The following is a 14,571-nucleotide window of genomic DNA, read 5'->3' as shown; positions in this document are numbered from 1 at the left end:
AAAGTGTCAAATGTTGACTTGATTGTTTTCCAGCATAGAGCATAGCTGTGGCTGACGCACCCTCCTGGCCCAGCTGCCCCAGCAGAGAGGATTTGGAGGAGGAGCCCAGTGTGGCGCGTTCTTGTGTAAGCATGACGCTGGGGAAGACTCATGATGGCCTGTGCCGAGGGCTAGACTGTCATCGTTCGTGCAGCAGGGGCTGGGTGGGGCCTTCTGTTTTTAACAGCGATATAGGTGATAGCGGCAGAAAGAGAGCCTGGTTCCCTCCGCCGAGCACTGCACTGACGGCACAACCGCGCACAGGCCGCAGGGAGAGAGAGATTTTTGTTTAGTTGGTACACTGGGTTGAACGGTGTTTCCCACCCCACTCCCTCATCCCCTGAACCCCCATCTATCTGAAACCTCAGAACGTGAACTTGTTTGGAAATAAGGTCGATGTAGATGTAACTAATGTGAGGTCATACTGGATTAGGGTAGGCCCTAAATCTAACACAACTGGTATTCTTCTAGGACGGGAGAAGGATGCACAGAGACACCCAGGGAAGAAGGCCAGGCGACCGCAGAGGCAGAAACTGTAGTAAGACAGCTACAAGCCAAGGAACGGCAAGGATTGCTGGGAAACACCAGAAACTGGGAGCGTTCGAACAGATCTTCCCACAGAGCCCCCAGGAGGAACCAATCCTGCCCACACCTTGATTTCAGACTTCTGGCCTCCTGAACTGTGAGAGGATACCTTTTTATTGTTTGAAGCCACCAAGTTTGTGGTGCTTTGTTATGGTAGTCCCAGAAACAAATTGATTTGGGCACGTGGGGATTCCAGAGATTAACCTGGAAAATAAATGAGGGGAATCTTATGTGAGTTCCAGTCTGGTAAAGCAAGTTATACTAGTTACAGGTTATCAAGCAGCTGTCTTATCTGCTAAGATGCGGAACTGACAGCACCTTAGAATATTTTTGCGTAGAAACGAGAGAGATGTGAGTTGGATGGTACTACAAGCATAAGGGGTTTTAGCCCGCTTAACACTCAGTTCAACCGATTGATTTATGCTGACCCACTGAAGATTGCATGCTTCCGGCCTGTATTGTCACTTGGACAGGACTTTGGATGTGTTCTTATCAAAGATGTAAGTGACACAAGGTCAGCGGGGGATAACATGACAGATGTCAGATCCCACATTCCAAATTAATCGTGTTAGCCAGAACGATGAGTGGAAAGTCCCAAGATGATATTTCATGGGGAAAAATGTAAAGCTAAGGTTCAAAAATCCACTGTGCAGGAATAAACTGTAGGAGACCTGGATTGAGAACAACCCATGTGGGAAAATTTCTGGAGATTTACAGTTGATCCCAGCTTAAAAGGAGACAGAGCTATGACCTGGTTACTCAAAAAGTTCGCACAATTTTAGACCACGTAGATATGGATGTACCAGTAACAACTCACTCAGTAATCAAGTTCCTTCCCAATGACCAAAATGATTTTCATATAAGTCATCCAAGCGTCTGCTGGGAAAACCAGATAATTGACGGCCGGCATTGAGACACAGAAGGAACGAGGTCCGAGAACCGGCCAGGAGAAGAAGGGTTTCCAAGGAAAACGCTTGGCATATATGAAATATAAAATGAGCAGCCTTGAGATCCCAGAGCGTTCTTTCCCAAGGATGCCCTTCTAGGCCGAGCAGTCACAGACGCTGAAGCAGATCAGGCAGGGGCTGTAGGCCTGGCACTGTGCTGCCTCAGCAAATAAACCAGCAGATGAACAACACGGTGTGAGCGGCAAGCAGTGTCTTGACCTGCCCAGACCCCTCCCCAGCACTCCCATTTCTGCCTTCGATCTCTTGCAAATGTCTCCTGTGTGCCGCTCCTCCCCGCCCCAGCCCCAGCTAATTTAGACATCCCATTAGGTCAATTAAGTCAGTGTCCCACTACACTCCCTTCTCTGGCCCAGAACCCAATCCGGGCTCCCCCACCGCACTTACCTGTCGTATCTCCTTAGTCTTCTCCAATCTGGGACAGTTGGTCAGTCTTCTAAAAGACTTCTCCAGAGTACATTGGTCATGCCAGAAAATGTCTAGAATGCTGAAGGTCTGGAAAGCGAAACTCGGAGCAAGTGTTGCCAGAACTGGAGCTGTCAGCTTTGAGGGAAGTCTGAAGGGGACACGTTAGTTGTCTTCAAAACCCTGAAGGAGCCTCATGCAGAAGATGGGAGTCTTCAGTATTGCCCCAGGGGATGGAAACGGAATCAAGAGATGGAATTATCATCAGGAACACTTCAGCCTGCTACTATGTAGAACATTCTATCAGAACTGACCAATCCTACGCTGGGCCTTGGCAGAACTGAGCAGGATCTGGGCCGGAGATAGACCTGAGTAACAAGAAGCCAGGTCGGGGAGTGGGGGCGGTGGCAGAGCAGGAATAACCATAGGGCAGCTGGCCAGTGCCCTCCTGCCAGAGGGATGTCAGACTCAGGGTGGAGAGCAGAGCAGACAAAGGCTTGACTGGCAGGTCTAATGGAGGTTAGCGGGACAACAGCAGGAACAGAGGGCGCTTCTTCTAACAGGTTTGCTGTCCCAGTCCACTATTAACAGGAACGTGAAGCATTACCCACAGCCCTCCCGGTGGACTGTCTGTCCAGTCTGCTCACTCTTGCAAGCTCTCTGCCTCTCCTGATGGGGAGGGTGTCCCTGGAGGGGCAGAAATTGTGTTCTTTGGTCTGGGAACTCTGAGTTGGTGCGGAAGCACAGGGACACCTCTTACAGGGTATCGAGGCGTGCTGGAAGCCGAAAAGGTGCCAGCTCCATGGCACAGACTCTAGTCTGGACAGTTCTGTGGCTTCTGGGCCAGGAGTCCTTCAAAGGATGTTAATCATACCTATTTGACATGCATATCATTGCTGAAAAATTAAGCCAACTAAATGGCAGCAGGGAAAAGCAACTAGCTGATGCATAAGTAAAGATCTTACTTACGTGTCTTTTTCAAAACCAGTCAATAGCTAAGATTTTCTGCCGGGTTAGCTCAGCAAACATTCAGTCCACCAACGTCCTCATGAGAAAGTAGCTAACAACTGTATCACAATTCAGCACTGTCAATGCCGTGGCCTTGTCCACCTAGCTGGCCACAGATCTATGGGTCTGTCTTGCCGTTCATCCATCTGTCATCTGTCCCTCCAGCCAACCATTTATGCCTTCATCCATCCAGCCAACATTTGTTTAACTTCTATTATGTGCCAGTTCTGTGTTGGACACTGTGTATGTGATAATGGGGGAAAAAATCTTTCCTGCTCTCAAGGAAGGGTAGGGGGGAAAGAGGTAACAAAACAACGAAACTGTCACTGGATGAAACACAGACTTAAGCTAAGAAAGTTTATATTTTCATTTAAAGCTTCCCAATTGAGCAATTTCTACAAATGATTCAAAGTCATCTGTAAGGAATAAGCAAAAGTTGTTTGAATTTCCACAGGCGGGTTCAGATTTTATGTGAATCATGAGAAATCCTTGGGATCAGAATCAGAGTCAATGGAATCCCATTTACTTACTAAATATGTAATTGAGAGGAAAGGGGATCAGCACCCCAATACCTCAATACCCCCTTTTCAGACTCAAGATTATGAGCGTGTCTCTGATGCGTTTACATGGTTCCCCCCTGAGGACTACTGGTGGGAAAGGCCACCAAAAGATGCCACTGAGGGGCACCGGGGTGGCTCAGTCAGTTAAGCATCCGACTTCGGCTCAAGTCATGATCTCACGGTTCATGGGTTCGAGCCCCACGTCGGGCTCTGTGCTGACAGGCTCGGAGCCTGGAGCCCGCTTCGGATTCTGTGTCTCCCCCTCTCTGTCCCTACCCCGCTCACACTCTATCTCTGTCTCTCAAATAAACATTAAAAAAATTAAAAAAAAAAAAAAAAAGAGCCGCCACCAGGAGGAAAGGGGACTGTGAAGAGGTGACTTGACTATCCCGTCCCAACCCAAGTACCCTAGCAGGGTGACCTGTGTGTGGGAGCCCATCTATGGCATTTTCCTGAGCTTGACACTGAGAGTATGGGAGCATTCCGCCTTGGAAAACCACCACGGCCTGTGCAAAGGTCTGAACTGTTGACGCCATTATATCCGCGAAGGGTGGGGCAGGGTACCGTCTGTGGTCAACGGTCAGTGCTCATGGTCACCAAAGGACCTGGGTTCCAGGCACTTCTCTGTTGCTCGCTGGCTGCCTGAGGTGGCTCACTTCCCCAGCCATAAACTGGGGACGTTACAACTCCCTTCTCACCAGGATTCTTCAGAGGTTTAACGGCAAAACGGAGTGGCTCAGTGGTCAGGCTGTGCGACTAGAACAGGGATGTGTTTCGGGAACCAGCCCTGCCAGCATTTTCACAGCCTTAGATGGGCAAGCAAGCATCACCTCCTACTAGTTTTCGCTTTGATCTTGAGTGAGAGAAACTGTTGACATGACCTGAAATCATTCGTTGTTTTGCCCTACTTTAAACCGTAATTTCTTTGCTCCTTTTTTTTTTTCCGTCCTAATGTCTCTAAGGCAAACTGTGCTGCAAACGAGGGTAACACAATGTACCTCACAGGATAATTGTAAAAATTAAACAAGGTATCAAGTGTCTACTTCTCCAAATGTCTAGCGCTAAGGCAGGACTGGCACAGGCTTTGCATCCGAAGCCTGTCTGCCCCCGTCCTGTCTTGCTCACATCCTCCGCCCTAGTGTGTGCTATGTGCCCTTTTGGGCTAATTCATTTCATTCTCACATTAGTCCTACGCGATCCACACAATTGCTATCCCCCTTTTACAGAAAGGAAACAAGAGCACAGAGAAGTTAAGGAACTCGGCCAGCACCGCACAGCTGGTCAACTGTAGAGCCGGGGTACAAATCCACACATTCCATTCCCAGAGCCCCTGCTTCTGAATGCTGCGCCGAGCTGCCTTGTTAGTGTGGTAGAGACACACATTCAGTCCCAACTCAGCTTGAAAGTGGCTAATGGTAATGAAACGAAGGTTACTTCTGATTTGTGCCAGACCTGGACCAAATGGAGCTTAGTTCCACCTGCTTTTCGCTGCCTTTTTAAATCATCACAACAATGTGTTCTAATCTGCTTGTCTGCCTCAATTTGTGTGTGCCGCTCACCTCATCGAGAGTAATTTGACCTTTTACACTTTAATAGTGCTAAGTGGTCACATGCGAGAGAGAGAGAGAGAGAGAGAGAGAGAGAAGTAGGGAGGGAGGGAGAAACAAGATTAACATAATACCATGTATCATAAATAGTAGCCTGGGTCCAGTTGGACATAAAAACTTGGGCCAAATGGGGTGGGGGTGGGGGGTGGGATCCTTTTTTGAGTAACATGTTTAGAAACTGACACTTTGCCTCTGAAAGGCACAGTGCAAAAAAAAAGAATTTTCCACATCAAAGAAGCCTGGGAATGGTAGACTGTAGCCCCAGATACACCATGATCAGTGTGAAACAGAAAGAGATGTCTGAGGTAGTTGGTACCAAGGTAGAGGATGTAAGGAAGAAAAGATAGATAAGCATCGCCTCAGAAACCCACGGTACTGGGAGATGTGCCCAGAAGCACATGGGAAGGGAGAGCCCAGGCCACGGATGCGGAGGTGGGTAGCATTTACTGGAAGGGGGCTCTGCCTGTCTCTTTGCCCTGGTGTCAGAGACAGGAGCACCCCAGTTTTCATATAAGTGGGGGTGAACTCTCCCACACTCATGCTTTGGGTTATGCCCCTTGGGTTATGCCAGGATGTAAAGATGAAGCAACCATCACACCCACCCTCAGGAAGTTTACCGTCTACTGGGTCAGACAGACCGGTGGGCGTGTGATGCCATGCTGTGTGATGATTGCTTTTATGGACTCGGGGAAAGAGGTGCAAAGAGAAAGCCAGTCCCCAGATGATGTCCGGGCTGCAGCTTGGAGAACAACGTGGTGATTTCCAGGTGGGTGGCACCGGAGGGTTGTCGTCCTAGCAGAGGACGCTGCATCTGCAAAGACCCTGGGATCTGAGAGTGTTTGGCCTGCTCTGAAAAGCACATTGTTGGACGTGACTGGAGAGGAGGGTCTGTGTGGGAACATCGTGATAGATGAGGTGGGAAGGGTGGCCAGAAGTCAGGTCACAGATATGGCCTTGAGTTTAGCCTGCAGGTGCCCCCCCACCTTGGATGGATTGCTAAGAACCTTGACCAGAGCGGACCTTACCCGCCTGCGTGCCATGGGCCCCTGGAGCAGGACTTTGCAGCACTTTTCAAACTATAGGTCATAAGCCATTAGTAGATAATGAAAGCAACTTCATGCTTTTAAACTATAATTTTTTTTAATTTTTTTTCAACGTTTTTTATTTATTTTTGGGACAGAGAGAGACAGAGCATGAACGGGGGAGGGGCAGAGAGAGAGGGAGACACAGAATCGGAAACAGGCTCCAGGCTCCGAGCCATCAGCCCAGAGCCTGATGCGGGGGGCTCGAACTCACGGACCGCGAGATCGTGACCTGGCTGAAGTCGGACGCTTAACCGACTGTGCCACCCAGGCGCCCTATAATTTTTAAAAAATAATAATGAAATAGACCAGAACAGTGCCTTTCGCATGATCTGTCATAGACAACCTGTTCTGTTTTCATTTTTGTTGTTGTTTTTTTTTTTTAAATTCCAATCTGTCACGGACTGATTCTTTTGTAAAATATAATAAAACAAATAAAAATCAATTACTAGAAAAGGGACCATGCTCTTGGATGTCACAGCGATGTCAAATTGCTATAAAAGTTTTTTTTTTTTAACACTCTTTAGTAGCTTCATTGAGATATAACTTACACAGCATTCAACCCACCATTTGAAGTGCACAGTTCAGTGGTTTTTAGCGTATTCACAGAGCTGTGCAACCATCCCTGCAGCCAATTTGGGGACATTTGCAGCAAGCCTGAAAGAAAGCTCCTACCATGAGCAATTAGTTAGTCCTCATTTCCCTCCAGCCTATCTCCCACAGCTCTAGGCAATCACTAATCTACTTTCTTTTCTTTTTTTTAATGTTTATTTATTTATTTTTGAGAGACAGAGAGTACAAGTGGGGAAGGGGCAGAGAGAGAGGGAGACACAGAATCCGAAGCAGGCTCTAGGCTCTGAGCTGTCAGCACAGAGCCCGACGCGGGACTCGAACTCACAAACTGCAAGATCATGACCTGAGCTGAAGTCGGACGCTTAACCGACTGAGACACCCAGGTGCCCTAATCTACTTTCTAACTTTATAGATTTGCTTATTCTGTACATGACACATAAATGGAATCAGACAGTATGTGATCTTTTGTGATTGGCTGCTTTTTTTTTTTTTCACATAATGTTTTCAAGGTATGTCCATGTTATAGCACGAATCAGGGCCACTATTCCTTTTATGACCAAACAATAGTCCATGGAGTAGACACAGCACTTTTGTTTCCTCCTTCATCAATCGATGCACATTTGGGCTGTGTCCACCTTTCAGCTGTCATGAATAATGCTGCCATGAGCATTCATATACAAGTTTCTGGGCGGGACATACGTTTTCTTTTCTCTTGAGTACCTACACCTAGAAGCAAAATTGCTGGGTCATGTAACTCCGTGCTTTCCTTTTTTTTTTTTTTTTTTTTGAAGAACCACCATATCTTTTCCTGAGAAGCGACACCATTTTGCATTCTCAAGTAATTTCTCCACATCCTCATCAACACTTCTATAGCCATCCTCGTGGCATGAAGTGATATCTCTTTTTGTGGTTTGTGCTTGCATTTCTCTGATAGATGTTGAGATTTCCTACTCAACACTTACTCTTAATTTCTGCACCTATCTCCTCCCTGGCTGGTGATAAGTGGCTCACAGACCGCACTGCAAGGAGCCCTTGACTGGAAAATGTGAGCACATCTCACAGAGTGAGGTTAAGCGTTGCTTCAGAGAACTGTTGTGTCAATTACATACATACATGTATTTATGGGTCCAGGACTGAGATCTAAAATGTATTTGCAGGGGCGCCTGGGTGGCTCAGTCGGTTGAGCGTCCGACTTCAGCTCAGGTCACGATCTCATAGTTCTTGGGTTCGAGCCCCGCGTCGGGCTCTGTGCTGACAGCTCAGAGCCTGGAGCTGCTTCGGATTCTGTGTCTCCCTCTCTCTCTGCCCCTCCCCCACTCATGCTCTGTCTGTCTCTCTCTCCTCTAAAATAAAAAAACATTTTAAAAAATAAATAAAATGTATTTGTATTTCATACTATTTGAAAACCTCCCCAACATCCGTCTTCCTGGAGAGTGGAATGGACCATCCTTGAAAAGGGTCTCTGTCCTTCCAAACACATGCCATGGTGGTGTCACTGCCCAATCCCTGAGAAGATCTGACAGGCAGCTTCGAAATATGAAGCCAACCAAAAGGGTTTAATTCCCAAAGCGATTGAATTAATAAAATAGACCCACTCTGTTGAACTCAGTGAAAAGTTTAAAAGACTAAAGAACTAAGCGGTCCGTTGAAAGATGGGTAGGTGAAAAAAATGCGACACACACACCGTAGAATGTTACTCAACCTTAAAAAAATAAGGAAATCCTGCCATATGCTACCACGTGGATGAACCTTGAAGACGTTACGCGATGTGAAATAAGCCAGTCACAAAAGGACAAAGACTGTATGGTTCCACTTACGTGAGGTACCAAGGGTAGTCAAATTCGCAAGAGACAGGAAGTGGAATGGTGGGGGCCGGGGGCTGGGAGAGGGGAAATGGGGAGTCGGTACTCAGTGGGTGCAGAGTCTTAGTCTGGCAAGATGAAAAAGTGCTAGACAGCTTTACACAACGACGTGAAAATAGTACTGCTGTACCATACATTTAAGACAAGGATGATAAACTTTATGCTCTGTATTTTTTGCCACAATTTAAAATAACATTTGGGAGGAGGGCGCCTGGGTGGCTCAGTCGGTTAAGCAACTGACTTCAGCTCAGGTCATGATCTCGCGGTTTGTGAGTTTGAGCCCCGCGTCGGGCTCTGTGCTGACCGCTCGGAGCCTGGAGCCTGCTTCAGATTCTGTGTCTTCCTCTCTCTGCCCCTCCCCTGCTCTCGCCCTGGCTCTCTCTGTCTCTCAAAAATGAATAAGCATTTAGAATAAATAAATGAATAAAATAAAATAAAAAAAAATTTTTAAGACTGCTACCTGGAAACCATATCGCTTAGCAGACAGAGCTTGGGTGTTGGATCCGACACTTAAATCCTCTTCAGAGCTGTGTGAGTTGGGCGAGGGCGATCAACCCTTGACCCCTGAGTGCTTTCAGCAGTGAAACAGCTAGTTCTTAGTGCCAACAGGTGGGTCAGCTGGGAGTGAAGTGCCTGCCAGAGATGCAGGGAAAGACAAAGGACTGTGCCTCCCATGTGCGTGTGCAGCCCGCAGCCCCTTCCCATAGTCGTCTGGTCGGGGGGAGCCGCTTGAAAGAGCTGTGGGGGTAGTGCATGTGCAGTCACAGAGAGCCCCTCCCTGGGGACAGCCCCCCCAGCCACCAAAGTCTGAGTTACCCCCTCTGAAAACAAGATCTCTGCTCCTTGGAAAATTCTCTGAAGCTCCGAAGCATCCAGCCTTGGGGTTCCTTGTGAGAGTCTTTTACCAGCTCAGCCTGGCTTCCCGCCTCACAGGAGGCAGCCAGAGACAAACTGTGGGGTTTTAGGTGTGTTCCAAGAGCAACAGTGGGGACTTTCTGTACCCAAGAAAACTCCCCAGGCAGTCAAGGCCTCATCCCTTGGCTTAAGGCTTTGCCCTCATAAAACACATTCCTGAGATCGTACCAATACTCTTCACAACTAAATAATGTCATAGTTTCCTAAGTATTTTCATACACAGAATATTCATCTGACCTTAGCCCTGTGCGGTGGGATCATAATCTCTGCTTTTACAAACGAAAGTTTTAATGAGCACCTACTATATGTCAGGCACTGTTCTAGGCTCTTTCTCCCAGATTAGCTTTCCCTATTATCTATCTCTTTATTTATTTAATTTATTAAGATTTTTGTAAGTGTATTTATTTTTCAGAGAGACAGAGCATGAGCGGGGGAGGGGCAGAGACAGAGGGAGACACAGAACCTGAAGCAGGATCCAGGCTCTGAGCTGTCAGCACAGGAACCATGAGAACATGACCCGAGCCAAAGTTGGACGCTTAACCGACTGAGCCACCCAGGTGCCCCAATTAGTAAGTGGTCCAGGAACGACACAGAGCCAAGGCTTCCGCATGCGGTGCTTTTCCCAGAGCACCTCAGCTGCCACTTGAGTCATTTTTGCCTCAGTGTGAACCATCCGGCCCCTTGCAGGCAGCAAGCTGTCCTGGGCAAGGAGCGTGGCAGGAGGGAACCCAAAAGAGGCAGGCCTGCCTAGAGGAGGGGTGCATAGCCGGGGCTGGCAAGGTGAGGGCCCAGAGGAATGGAGAGCCCAGGACCACAGTGGCCTCAGCTCTAGGCCCGAGATTGCTGGACCCTCTCTGTCTCTCTCCTAGACCCTCTCTCTGGTGTAGCAGCCAGGTCACTGGCTGGAGATCTGGACTCAAGTCTCCGTAAGCCTCGGCCTCTGGATCAGTACAGTGAGGAGAATCAGAGTGCCCAGCCCTCGGTGGTTGTCAGGATTCAGAGACATGCTGGACGTGAAGTGCTCCACACCACTCCTGGTGCATGGTAACAGGTCGGGAAATGCTGCTGCTGCGAGGGCTGTGCCAGTCCGTCCCTTCACGGACCCCTACCTCCAGTCCCACGGCAGCCCCCTTCCGATCCCCCTTTCTCACCCGGTCCCGCTCCAGCCACACCTCCACCCTCGAAAAAGCTGCAGGGAATTGCATGAGCCCCGGGGGGACAGCTGGGACAGGAGAGGAGCGAGGCAGCAACAGAGAGTTTCCACTACCTCCCTCTCCTCCACGAGGCTGACCCCTCAGGCCTGGCGTCAGGGACTAAACCCAAACTCCCTCCTTCCTGTTTACTCCACCAGCATCCTGGCATTCAACTTGGCCCAAGCTGAGCCGTGGGTTCAGCCTCAGTCCTTAGTGGTGGCAAAGGCCCTGGACTGGGAGAGCCACCGGTCCAAGTCTCCCAGAGGGGCTGTCCCATTCTGCAGATGGGCTCAGAACGCAGAAGAAAGACCCAGAGCTGGCAGGCCAGGGGTAGGCCTTACTGGGCTCACGCTACCCAAGGAGTGTTCTGCACAAGCTCAGTCTGATGGGGTATCAAGCCCCTTCCTGCTAGTGCTGCGAGTGACATCCAGAGAAAGTCAGTGCTCCTTGGAAATCCTGCCCCTTTCCACACCCTATCCTACCTAGAGCCCCTCCTGCCTTGGAATTTTCTCATTATAGGGGCTGCCTTATACTGAGAACGGGCTGCCTCACTGTCATTCTTGGGGAGATACCTTAACCCACACCCCATCCGACCCAGATGTCTTCAGCAAGACGACGGAGAAGTGATCTTCCTACGGAGGTAGTGTAACACAGTCAGAAACTGTAGGCTTTGCAGCCAAAGGCTTGTGTTCAATTTCCAGCCACAATATTTACTGAAAGTTCTTCAACCTCTTGAAACCTCGGTTTACTCACATCTATAGTGACTATATCACACCACTTACTCTGTAAGATTATTGTGGGAGCATAAATAAGATGACATGGGAAAGCACCGAACATACTGGGTACGTATAAAAGACGCTTGATACGTGTTGCTTCCTGGCACCTCTTCTGGAGGGACCGTCATAGGCCATAGCCCAGTTGGTCAGCCAGTTAGCATCCTGTTCCTTTCAGAGGGTTGTTTGGTGCCCCAGAAATGATTAGAGGGGGGAGGATGAATTTTCTCAGCCCCAGAAAGATGCGCAGATGGGTGAGGGTGAGGGAAACCATAATACATGGACTCTACTAGCAAACCAAGATGGTGTCGCCAATGCCTCCCCTGGATCCTGCAGACACTGGGAGGCCCCCACTGCTGTCAGGGGGCCCTGGCTGGCATGGCTACAAGGAGTTACCTTCTGATAAGAAAGTGGAGGCTGCAATACTCATTCAGGGCCCTCAGTCCTCCTGTTGAGGAGGAACTCCCCAGATGGGTCTAGAAACTACCAAAGTCCTCTCCTGAAATGGGGCTGTACTTATAAGAAGATTCAGGCTGTGTCTGTTGAAGGCAGGGCTGCACCTCTGCAAACCAGGCTGCTTCTCACTGAGGGAGGGACAAGGCCGATAAAGGGCTATGGAAGCCTTCTTCTCCATTCGATCCCTAAGCACAGGATGGGGGCCCTGCTGTTAGCGGCCTAAGGGCCAGAAGCCGACGACTATTTTGTGAGAGGCGGCATGAGACTCTGGGCATGGGCGGGCACAGCTGCTGTGGGACACAGGTGACAAAATGAGCCAGCATGTTGGGAAATTGCATACCTCTGATGGCTATTATGAGCGTATCTTGTCCTCTTGACTTATTTTGTAGGAAGTAACTGCTGACATACGGGAAAGCTGTTGGTAGCAAAGGAGCTAAGCAGACACAGGAACCAAGCTGCTTTGATTTGGGGCAAGCCACTGAACTTCCCTGCGTTAGTTTCTTTGTCTGCAAAATGAGGACAAGAGGCCCTGCTCCCAGGCAATGTGTGGACAGCACTGGGGACAGAGCCTGGCACAGGGAATGTTCTACACAGGTATCAGCTGTTATTTTTTTATCCACCTAAACCATTTGCTCTTCGGTGAATCCTCCCATGTTTTTTTTGTGTCATTAGTGACTAATGAAATACTGGCCAGTTCTTTTTCCATTACCCAATTTTCTATTTCTACTTCCTGCCTTATCTCATAGGTTATCACCACGTAGGCCCTTCTTGGGAGGGGCGAAAACTACGTTGAGCTTTCAAGCAGCTACAGGAAGGATGGATGTGAGTGAGACGAGAGTGGCTAGCCACAGAGCAATGGCTGGGACACCGTGGTAGCAATTTAGCTGTGGTGTAAAGATGGCGTGGCTGTGGATAAAATCCTAGGAAATGGTGAGAAGGGGCTCCAGCTAAGAGTCCCCTTGGAATAAGAGTTGACAGAAGTCAGGGTGTGTGGGTGGCTCAGTCCATTCGGCATCGGACTTCGGCTCAGGTCATGATCTCATGGTTCGTGGCTTCGAGCCCCGTGTCAGGCTCTGTGCTGACAGTGAGGAGCCCTCCTTGGATCTTCTGTCCCCTCCTCTCTCTGTACCCCCCCGGCTCACTCTCTTTCTCTCAAAAATAAAATAAACATTAAAAAAAAAAGAAAGAGGGGCGCCTGGGTAGCTCAGTCGGTTAAGCGGCCGACTTCGCCTCAGGTCATGATCTCGCGGTCCGTGAGTTCGAGCCCCACGTCGGACTCTGTGCTGACAGCTCAGAGCCTGGAGCCTGTTTCAGATTCTGTGTCTCCCTCTCTCTCTGACCCTCCCCCGTTCATGCTGTCTCTCCCTGTCTCAAAAATAAATAAACGTTAAAAAAAAATTAAAAAAAAAAAAAAGAATTGACAGAAGTTGGTGGTGACGCTGATGGTAAAAAGAAATGGCTAAAACTGACCATCAGTTGAATTATATGATAAATGTATTCATCTGAAAAAGAGAGAAAGAAGGGGAAAATTCATAATCTCACCTGATGATTAGTTCTGAGGCAATGGATTTGGGAAAAGTTTACAAATACTTGCATTTTCTACTGTATCTCCATGGGCTGTTGGGGAAGCCAGTTCCAAAATACTTCACAATTTGTTCATGTTTGGTTTTCGTTCACAAAGCAAACTCCCACATTTGGCCTTATTTTTGTCTCCACAAAATCCCTATGGTAGCTATTACTGAAACGTCGGATATGAGGCATGATACTGTGTTTAAGAACATGGCTCTGGAGTTTGAAACCTGGCTTACTAGCTGCGTGACCTTTGGTAAGTCGCTTAACCTCTCTGCACCCCAGTTTCTGCGTCTCTAAAATGGGGGCAATAATATGACCTCCGTCTTGGGGTTTCTCAGCAAACAGGCTCAGTACCCTACAAAGATGAGCTGCTACCATGAGTATCTAGGAACTTCACGGCTTGCAAAGCTCTCTCTCCCTTTCTTACCTGACCTTCTTTGATACCCGCACACGTGTCACACATCCCTTTGCAGTTCGCGCCGCAGTTAAACCGTGGGCTCCCCCGGGGCTGTGCCCCTCGTGCATCTGCCTCAAGCTTGAAACCCAGGTCCAGTCAGCGTGATGCTCCACTGTGTGCGTGAGATGAAGCCTCAGCACCAGCTTCCAGAGCAGGGAGAGGTGAGGACCTGAATGAGTCACCATGCGGACCCCGGAGGCATGGCACGAGCTCAGGTCCCCATGCCCTGGGGAGCCCTGGAAGCCCTCTGATCAGAGTGGCCACATAACTCACGCTGCTCTTTGATAATCAGTCCAGACCTGCACTGAGCAACCAGCACGCGTGGCCACCTGGTCTATGAGAGGTCCTCTTTCTCCCCACACCGAAGTCTTGGTGTCATGAGGCTCAGCCCGGCCCCGGCCCCCTGCCCTGCTGACAGGAGGCAGCCGCTGTCCACGCGGACCCCCACAAACAGGACTCCACGCTAGATCCTGCCTCGGGCCCTGTTTTCCTCAGCTGACACGCCGGGCACACACCTGC

At 49.1% G+C, this 14,571-nt stretch overlaps 1 long non-coding RNA gene across 1 annotated transcript; it reads right to left on the bottom strand.

The window, feature by feature from the left end:
• Positions 1-717: 717 nt before the first annotated feature.
• On the bottom strand, positions 718-2,388 carry LOC121018670 (uncharacterized). The gene is made up of 2 exons (XR_005785277.1): positions 1,977-2,388; positions 718-828 (listed from the first exon to the last, which is right to left on the bottom strand). It is a non-coding gene; the product is annotated as an uncharacterized LOC121018670 (long non-coding RNA).
• Positions 2,389-14,571: the final 12,183 nt, after the last annotated feature.

This window comes from Herpailurus yagouaroundi, unplaced genomic scaffold, assembly GCF_014898765.1.
Source record: "Herpailurus yagouaroundi ecotype Mexico unplaced genomic scaffold, PumYag 77, whole genome shotgun sequence".
Lineage (NCBI taxonomy): Eukaryota > Metazoa > Chordata > Mammalia > Carnivora > Felidae > Herpailurus > Herpailurus yagouaroundi.
The sequence above is the reverse complement of the archived record's forward strand: the minus strand, read 5'-3'. Positions and strand labels throughout refer to the sequence as shown.